This window comes from Rana temporaria, chromosome 2, assembly GCF_905171775.1.
Source record: "Rana temporaria chromosome 2, aRanTem1.1, whole genome shotgun sequence".
Lineage (NCBI taxonomy): Eukaryota > Metazoa > Chordata > Amphibia > Anura > Ranidae > Rana > Rana temporaria.
In genome coordinates, this window is record NC_053490.1 from 259,101,359 (window position 1) to 259,110,112 (window position 8,754).

Below are 8,754 nucleotides of genomic sequence, written 5' to 3' on the forward strand. Positions count from 1 at the left end.
GCTGCACAAGCAGTGTCAGATCAGGTTTCAGCACCTGTGCTGTCCAAAGTCACATGATTCTTTGAGACTGGGGAGTGCACAGACTCCTGGAAAGTTACACCCACTACATTCCCAGGAGTCTGTGCGGTGCATTAAGCACCTAGGTGCAGGAAGTGGGAAGATTAACTATTCTGCCTAGCAACAACACTTTGAAGGCATCTAAAAAAAAAAAAAAAAAAATTGTAAAGGACTAATGCTATTTTTTTAAAACTACTGATGTAATGTTATATTTATGGGTGGAACTCCACTTTAATGATGAATTATAACAACGTTTTATGAAACTATTATTATTATACTGTTAATCATGTTGTCATTATGGACAATAAATTATGAAGATGTTACTCTTGCCTACTGTGTTATTTTTATTATGTTGTTTTACTATTCCATGTATAATTGTTTTGAATCCATTAACAGGTGATTGCTCTTTCAATACTTTTAGCTGTGCTCCGTACAGAGTGCCAACATACTTTCTTCTTTTGTTTTGCTATCTTATTACAGTGCTCAGACTTAGCAGTCAATCACTGGTCGATCAACACCTGTAGCCGATCACAGGCTGCTGACATCGCGCTGGCTTACAACTCAACACATCACCCAAATACTCTGCCCTTTGTTGACAGCAACCTCCCTGCAGATACCACTGTTAAAGCAGATAGGACTAGCATGGCAGAAGTGTCTGCCTTTGATGTGGACTGGTGACTATGAGGAAGAGAGAGCACACCAGTGGTGGATCCTTCATGGGTGCAATGTGTGCCGTCCACATGGACCCCAAGTGGGAGCCCACTGTACCCTCACACATTGCACACCATTGAAGGAATGCTGTTCTGTTCTCTGTCTTCACTGCAGCTCTGATTGTCACTCAGGCCTTGTACACACGACCGAACATGTCCGCTGAAACTGGTCCGTCGGACCAGTTTCCGCGGACATGTCCGACCGTGTGTAGGGCCTACCGGACAGTTTTCCGGCCTAGCGGACAGGTTTCCAGCGGACAAAACTTTCTTAGCATGCTAAGAAACATGTCCGCTGGAAGCCTGTCCGTCGGACATGTCCGATGGTTAGTACGACTCATCGAACATGTCCGCTGGGCCGAAATCCCACGCATGCGTCAAAGTGATTCGAAGCATGCGTGGAAGCATTGAACTTCCTGGTTCGTACGCGTCATCGTCGCCGCCACGTCACCGCGTTTTTTGTCTGCGGGGAATTTGGTCTGATGGTGTGTACACACATTAGACCAAAATCTCCCAGCAGACATGTCCGATGAAAACGGTCCGCGGACCATTTTCATCGGACATGTCCGGTCGTGTGTACGAGGCCTTACAGCAAAGGTCCCACCAGTGCTTGTGATGGGGAGGAGGTTGGGTGGTGGATTAAAGCTGGGTGGCTGGTCCCTATTTCTGGAGAGAAGAGAACTGTAAAAAGCCACTGCTAAGGCCAATCAAAGTCCTGCTAGCCCTGCCTACCTGAGAAATAGGAAAGGAACACAGAACAGACAGAATGACCCAACCTATGGTGGCAAGGGATTTTGATAAGATGTGCAGGAGAGGGATGTATGGGACACATCATTTTCAATTACACCATTCCCTATAAAAGCGCTTGCCCATGGTGTGCGAGATCAGCCTAGTTCTGAGGAAGGGGGTGCACCCCTGAAACGCGTTAGCTGTACCCTGTGTCCTGTGCATGTCCATGCACAGTGTTTATGGCCTTTTGTCAGTTGCATTTTAAGAGGAAGGCAGCATCCACCTAGTTTTGGGTTACCATATATACCTTTTACACCACCATTTTATCTGACATCTGTTACGCCACACCTTGGAAGACCTATTAGGAGATATTAGGCGGTGTCACTTACAGTATGTGAACACCTTGAGCTAAAGTGATGGGGGAAAATACAACTCACCGTACGTGGTTTCCTCTACTCACTCCTCCTTAGTTCCAATTTAGTTAGCATAACCCACACTTGCGGTGTGAACCACGTCTTTGGCTATCTATCCATCCAATGATCGGACCCCTTCAAGCGATGAATCTATCTATGATAATAGAGCGTTGCAGGAGAGGGGGGGGGGGCGCTCCTGCGCCCTTTATGGACGCACCGACACTGGATCAGGGTTGCCAACTTTCAGTACATTTATGAATAGTTTGCAAAATCTGTACTTTTTGCAATTGTCCTTGAATGTTCATTACGGACATGTAGGCTGCATGTCCTTAACGGACATTCCTGGACAGATGCAACAATTATGGATTTTACAAACTGTTTGTAAATTTACTGAACGTTGGCAACCCTGCACTAGATTATATGAAGAGAGAAGGCTTCAAGGCAGAATACATCCACAGAAGATCTGTGCTTATTTTGGAACAACCTACCTGCTGAGGTCCTTCAAAAACTGTGTGTGAGGCCGTGCACACACGGTCGATCCATCCGCTGAGAATGGTCCGACGGACAGTTTTCATCGGTTCACCGATGAAGCAGAATAATGGTCTGATGTGCGTACACACCATCAGTTCAAAATCCGATCGGGTCAGAACGCGGTGACGTAAAACACACCACGTGCTGAAAAAAAACGAAGTTCAATGCTTCCAAGCATGCGTTGACTTGATTCTGAGCATGCGCGGGTTTTGAACCAATGCTTTTGTGTACTAACTATCGGTTTTGACCGATGTTCAGCCGTCCATCGGTTCGATTTTAAAGCAAGTTCCCTTATTTTTGTCCGAAGGACAACAGACTGATGGGCCGTACACACGGTCGGTTTGGACCGATGAAACTGGACTTCAGGCCGTTTTCATCGGTTTGGACCGACCGTGTGTACGCGGCCTAAGTGTAGCTAAAAGAATTGTTAATGTTTTAAAATCAAAGGGTGGTCACCTAATATTGATTTGATTTGTGAAAAAAATAACTAAATATCCCTCTGAAGGGTGAATCTAACACTTAGTGACCACTATAAATATAAGATCAGTATTCAATAACACAAAAGAAAAAAGTGAACATTGTGCAAAGCAAAAGTCCTTCGAAGCATATCCCACCCCCACATGGGAAGTCACTGACAGCTTCCTGCATTGTCCCCTCTAGACAAGTCCACATAATACACAGTGAATGGAGTCAGGCTGCACATGCTCTGTTTGGTCTCTATTGCTGGAGAGAAAATTTCCAGTTTGGTCAGAGCTAGTCAGGTCACATGGTATTGACATCACACATTTGGGTGTGTATACAGATCCTAAACGACAGCCCAGTCCCTCCTCCTCCATGCCCAGTAACAAAAAAAGAACACATAGGGTGGGATGTCACATCCTGATTGATGGATGATCCGTCTCCCATAAAAGTGGACACAGGCTATAGTGGATTTCAAGTGACAGTGATTCCCATAAAAGACATACCACTGTTCTATATTACAACTGCAGCTATGATGTCCATTACACCTGGCACCCCACTGCCACCTTGCTAACACCCTACGTCCTATCCTCATCTTCATGTCACCTGGCACCCCGCTGCCCCCTTGCTAACACCCTACCATCCTCATCATACCTGGCACCACACTGTCACCTTGCTAACACCCTACCCCCTGTCATCCTCATCCCCCCTATAACCCACTGCCAGCTTCCAAACACCTGCATTGTTGAGAGGACAAGCATCTCTTCCCCACAAATGTGTCTTGGCGGGTAATGTGGTCTGTGGACTGGGGCATATTGAAATATGGAACACTACATTGCCAATAAAGATGCCACCCCAGGTGAATGATTTAAGCCTGGTACACACGATCGGATTTTCTGCAGATAAAGCGTAGGACTTTTGTCTGAAGGGTATTGGCCAGGAATTTGTCTTGCATACAAATGGCACACAATTGTTGGCCAAACACAAAACTACGTGTTTTTTTTTAGCCATTTAGCACCACCCTTTGGGTAACTTCTGCTAATGTTGTGTTATGGTTAGCATTGCTTCTGCGTGTTTGTACTTTTGAGTTTTGCCCGATGGACTTCTGTATACACGATCGGATAATCCAACAACACACATTTGTTTTTTGAAAATTTTAAAGCATGCTATCCAACATTTGTTGGTGGAAAATCTGACAACATTTGTCCGATGGAGCATACAAATGGTCGGATTTTCCGACAACAGCCTGCCATCACACAATGCTTTAAAAATGCTATAAGATTGTCCACCAACAATTGTGTGTTGTCGGATTTTCCAGTCGTGTGTACACAAATCCATCGGACAAAACTCCAAAGTACAAACACGCATGCTCAGAAGCAATGCTCACCATAACACAACATTAGCAGAACTTGCCCAAAGGGTGGCGCTAAAGAGCTAAAAGAATGTTTATTGGCCAACAATTCTTTGCCATTTGTATGCAAGACAAGTTCCTGGCCAACGCCCTTTGGACAAAAGTCCTATACTTTGTCCGCAGAAAATCCAATTGCGTGCATGTGGCTTAAGATCCAGCGCTTATTCCCGGGTTCACAGTCCTCTACTTCCTGAACCCACACAGCGGAATCACATGGCGACCTCCAATCTCCTCAAAAACGGCCCCACCTGCTTCCCCAGTTTCACTGGCTGCCTCAGTCTTTTCAGATGCCCTGATCTTACGCGTGCCCAGCACACCTATGTCGTCAGCTACCCCAATCTCTGCGCTGGGGCATCCTGACATGGACGTGCTGGTTCTCCGCTTAGAAACGCACCAGCGGAACTTACACTCGGTCCACACTGAAGTACAGCAGATGCAAGACCGGATCTCTGCAGGTGAAACATCCATTGCCTCCCTGGGAAGCTGAATCTCACAGCCGGAGGAGGCTCATGCCTCTCAGGTGTCACATGTAACCTCCCCACAACTTCATCTTGAGGAACTTCAAGACCAGCGCTGCCTCAACAACCTGCAGTTTTGAGGTCTCTCAGAGGTTTCAGGACAGGAGTCCCTCCCAACCACGATCCTGGTGAAAGCTTGCTCCCTCGACACCTCCCTTGGATTTGGAGTTTGATAGGGTGCACAGGGCACTTGGCCCTCACTCAGCTGATCCCAACAGGCTGTGTGATAATATGTATGCCTACACCGCCTCTCTCACAAAGAAATGATTCACAGTAAAGCCTGGGAATCGAGAGGTTGATTTTTTAAGGTGCTCCAAGAAAGGTCCTACCTGACCTTTCCAGAGCTATACTACAAAGTGGGGCACTACTTTGACCCCTGCTTGACAAGCTGTAATAGTTTGAATTCATGTATCGTTAGGGGTTCCCCATTTCACTCACAGTGCAGAAAGGAACTGCATCCTTTGTCCTCTACCATTCTGACAAACTTCCTGACCTGTTCGCATTCTTGGAGACACAAGCATTCCCAGTTCCAAATGGCTGCAGAAAATACCAAGATCTTCCAGGTCTGCTTCTTCCGCACCTGTAGGACTCCCCTGTCCTCAAGGCAGTCTACCACAGGATGCTGAGGGTTTCTATAACCTATTTGACTAAATTACTATTACATAACTGAGAAAGCCTTTTACAGGGTGAATTGGGCTTTTATGTTCGTAGTCTTGGGATATATGGGTGTCTGTGACCGGATAATTCAGTGGATTTCCAGTGTGTATTCCGCTCCGCAAGCCTCGGTAAAGGCAAAGGGCGTGTTATTAGAACCTCTCTCTATAGCTAGTGATAGGGCTGTCCCCTCTTGCCCATGTTATTTGTCCTTTCGCTGGAACCTTTTCTAAACAGGGTTCGATTAGACAGACATGTCAGGTCTGCAGGTGGGGGATTTTAACCATACAGTGCCTTAAGTATCCATACCCCTTAAAATGTTCCACATTTTGTCATGTTACAGTCAAAAATGTAAAATTTATTTTATGCAATAGACCAACTCAAAATGGCACATAATTGTGAAGTGGAAGGAAAACGATAAATGGTTTTATACATACATATCTGAAAAGTGTGGCGTGAATTTGTATTCAACCCCCTTTACTCCAATACCCCTAACCAAAATCTACTGGAACCAATTGCCTTCAGATATCGTAAATAGGGTCCACCTGTGTGTAAATGTATTCTTTGTATAAATACAGCTAACTCGTGAAGCCCTCAGGTTTGTTAGACAACCTTAGTGAACAAACAGCATCATAAAGGCAAAGTCACACACCAGACAGATCAAGGATGAAGTTGTGGAGAAAGCAGAACTAGGTTGTAACAAAATATCCCAAGCTTTGAACATCTCACAGACCACTGTTCAATCCATCATCCAAAAATGAAAAGAGTATGGCACAACTGTAATCTACAGACATGGCTGTCCACCTAAACTGACAGGCCGGGCAAGGGGAGCATTAATCCGAAAGGCAGCCAAGAGAACCATGGTTACTCTGGAGGAGCTGCAGAGATCCACAGCTCAGGTGGGAGAATCTGTCCACAGGACAACTATTAGTCATGCACTCCACAAATCTGGCCTTTATGGAAGAGTGGTAAGAAAGCTATAAGAAGTCCCATGTGGAAGAAGGTGCTATGGTCAGACAAGACCAAAATTTGTGGTGGTAAACACTGCACATCACAGTTATGGTGGTTATGACTAAGGCCTTATAGGCTGAAATGCGTCAACCTTTCCTATTGCGTTTGTCTACTATGACTTGTCAATAAATAAGTCTATTAGTTAAGAGCAACGACCGAAGTGCGGAACATCTTTTTCCTCACATCACAATTAACACATCATTCCCACCAAGAAACATGGTGGTGGCAGTATCATGTTGAGAGTCTGCTTTTTCAGCAGGGACAGCGAAGCTGGTCAGAGTTGATGGAAGATGGATGGAGCCAGATGCCTACTAACATTGTCTAAACACCATGTTGTGGGGGGGGGGGAAGCAGCACCCCCCCCCCCCACAACATGGTGTTTAGACAATGTTAGTAGGCATCTGGCTCCATCCATCTTCCCATCAACTCTGACCAGCTTCGCTGTCCCTGCTGAAAAAGCAGACTCTCAACATGATACTGCCACCACCATGTTTCTTGGTGGGAATGATGTGTTAATTGTGATGTGAGGAAAAAGATGTTCCGCACTTCGGTCGTTGCTCTTAACTAATAGACTTATTTATTGACAAGTCATAGTAGACAAACGCAATAGGAAAGGTTGACGCATTTCAGCCTATAAGGCCTTAGTCATAACCACCATAACTGTGATGTGCAGTGTTTACCACCACAAATTTTGGTCTTGTCTGACCATAGCACCTTCTTCCACATGGGACTTCTTATAGCTTTCTTACCACTCTTCCATAAAGGCCAGATTTGTGGAGTGCATGACTAATAGTTGTCCTGTGGACAGATTCTCCCACCTGAGCTGTGGATCTCTGCAGCTCCTCCAGAGTAACCATGGGTCTCTTGGCTGCCTTTCGGATTAATGCTCCCCTTGCCCGGCCTGTCAGTTTAGGTGGACAGCCATGTCTGTAGATTACAGTTGTGCCATACTCTTTTCATTTTTGGATGATGGATTGAACAGTGGTCTGTGAGATGTTCAAAGCTTGGGATATTTTGTTACAACCTAGTTCTGCTTTCTCCACAACTTCATCCTTGATCTGTCTGGTGTGTGACTTTGCCTTTATGATGCTGTTTGTTCACTAAGGTTGTCTAACAAACCTGAGGGCTTCACGAGTTAGCTGTATTTATACAAAGAATACATTTACACACAGGTGGACCCTATTTACGATATCTGAAGGCAATTGGTTCCAGTAGATTTTGGTTAGGGGTATTGGAGTAAAGGGGGTTGAATACAAATTCACGCCACACTTTTCAGATATGTATGTATAAGACACTCTTAAATATTATCAAGCTGCTCACCTGGGAAGGGTAATTGACTGGTGCAGACACAGAGATCCTAAATTTTTATATGTCCATTAAGCAGCAGTATAGTGCCATCCCCCTGTGCAGGGCACCATGGTGCTATGCAGCCTTGTCCGTTTAATTTAAAGATGCATCCAACTATAGGCCCTATGCTCTGTGTCTACTTCTTGACCGGTTGGAATCCAGCGATTTCCTCTGGTCAGTCTCTGATCCCTGTAAGCTTTCAACATTAGTTGACAATGTTTAAGTCTTCCTGCACAGACACTAGTCCCTTCCCTGTACCCTCTCCAAGGTGTACTCGTTTTAAATCTCCCCTCCAGAAGACTTTATTCTGCTTGGCCTCAATAAATGGGAGCTGGATCTTAACAGGACTTTCACACCCAACCAACAACATATCATACACTTTGCCCTGAAATCCTCCATATGTACACATAGCCAGGAAACTACCTACAAGTTACTTACGTGCTGGTATCACAGTCCAACGGTTCTGTGTAAATACTTTTCGGGGGCCTCAGAAGGTGCTGGAGAGGTCAACAGGGGACATGGCTGCATATTTTTTTTGTCTTGCCCGAAACTAAACCATTACTGAACAGAGGTGCGAAAGATCCGGATTCCAGAGGATCCTGCCTTCTTCCTACTCCATTGCTCACAGATCCCTGCTAAGACCTATAAGAAATCATACCTTCCTCACATGCTTAATGCCGCCAAAGCTTGTGCTACATTAGGTTGGAAGGATCACAATCCTCCTTCCTATGCGATTTGACTCAACAAGGGTATCAACGCGCTGGATGATTTAGTATTTACCACCCAAAACAGGCGAGAGCAATACACAAAAACATGGCCATATTGGAACATGTTGGTCCATTCTGAAAAAAAGCAAGACCCTGTTGGAAAACTGTTCTGGGGATTAATCTCTTTCTGACCTTTAAGCCAACACACGC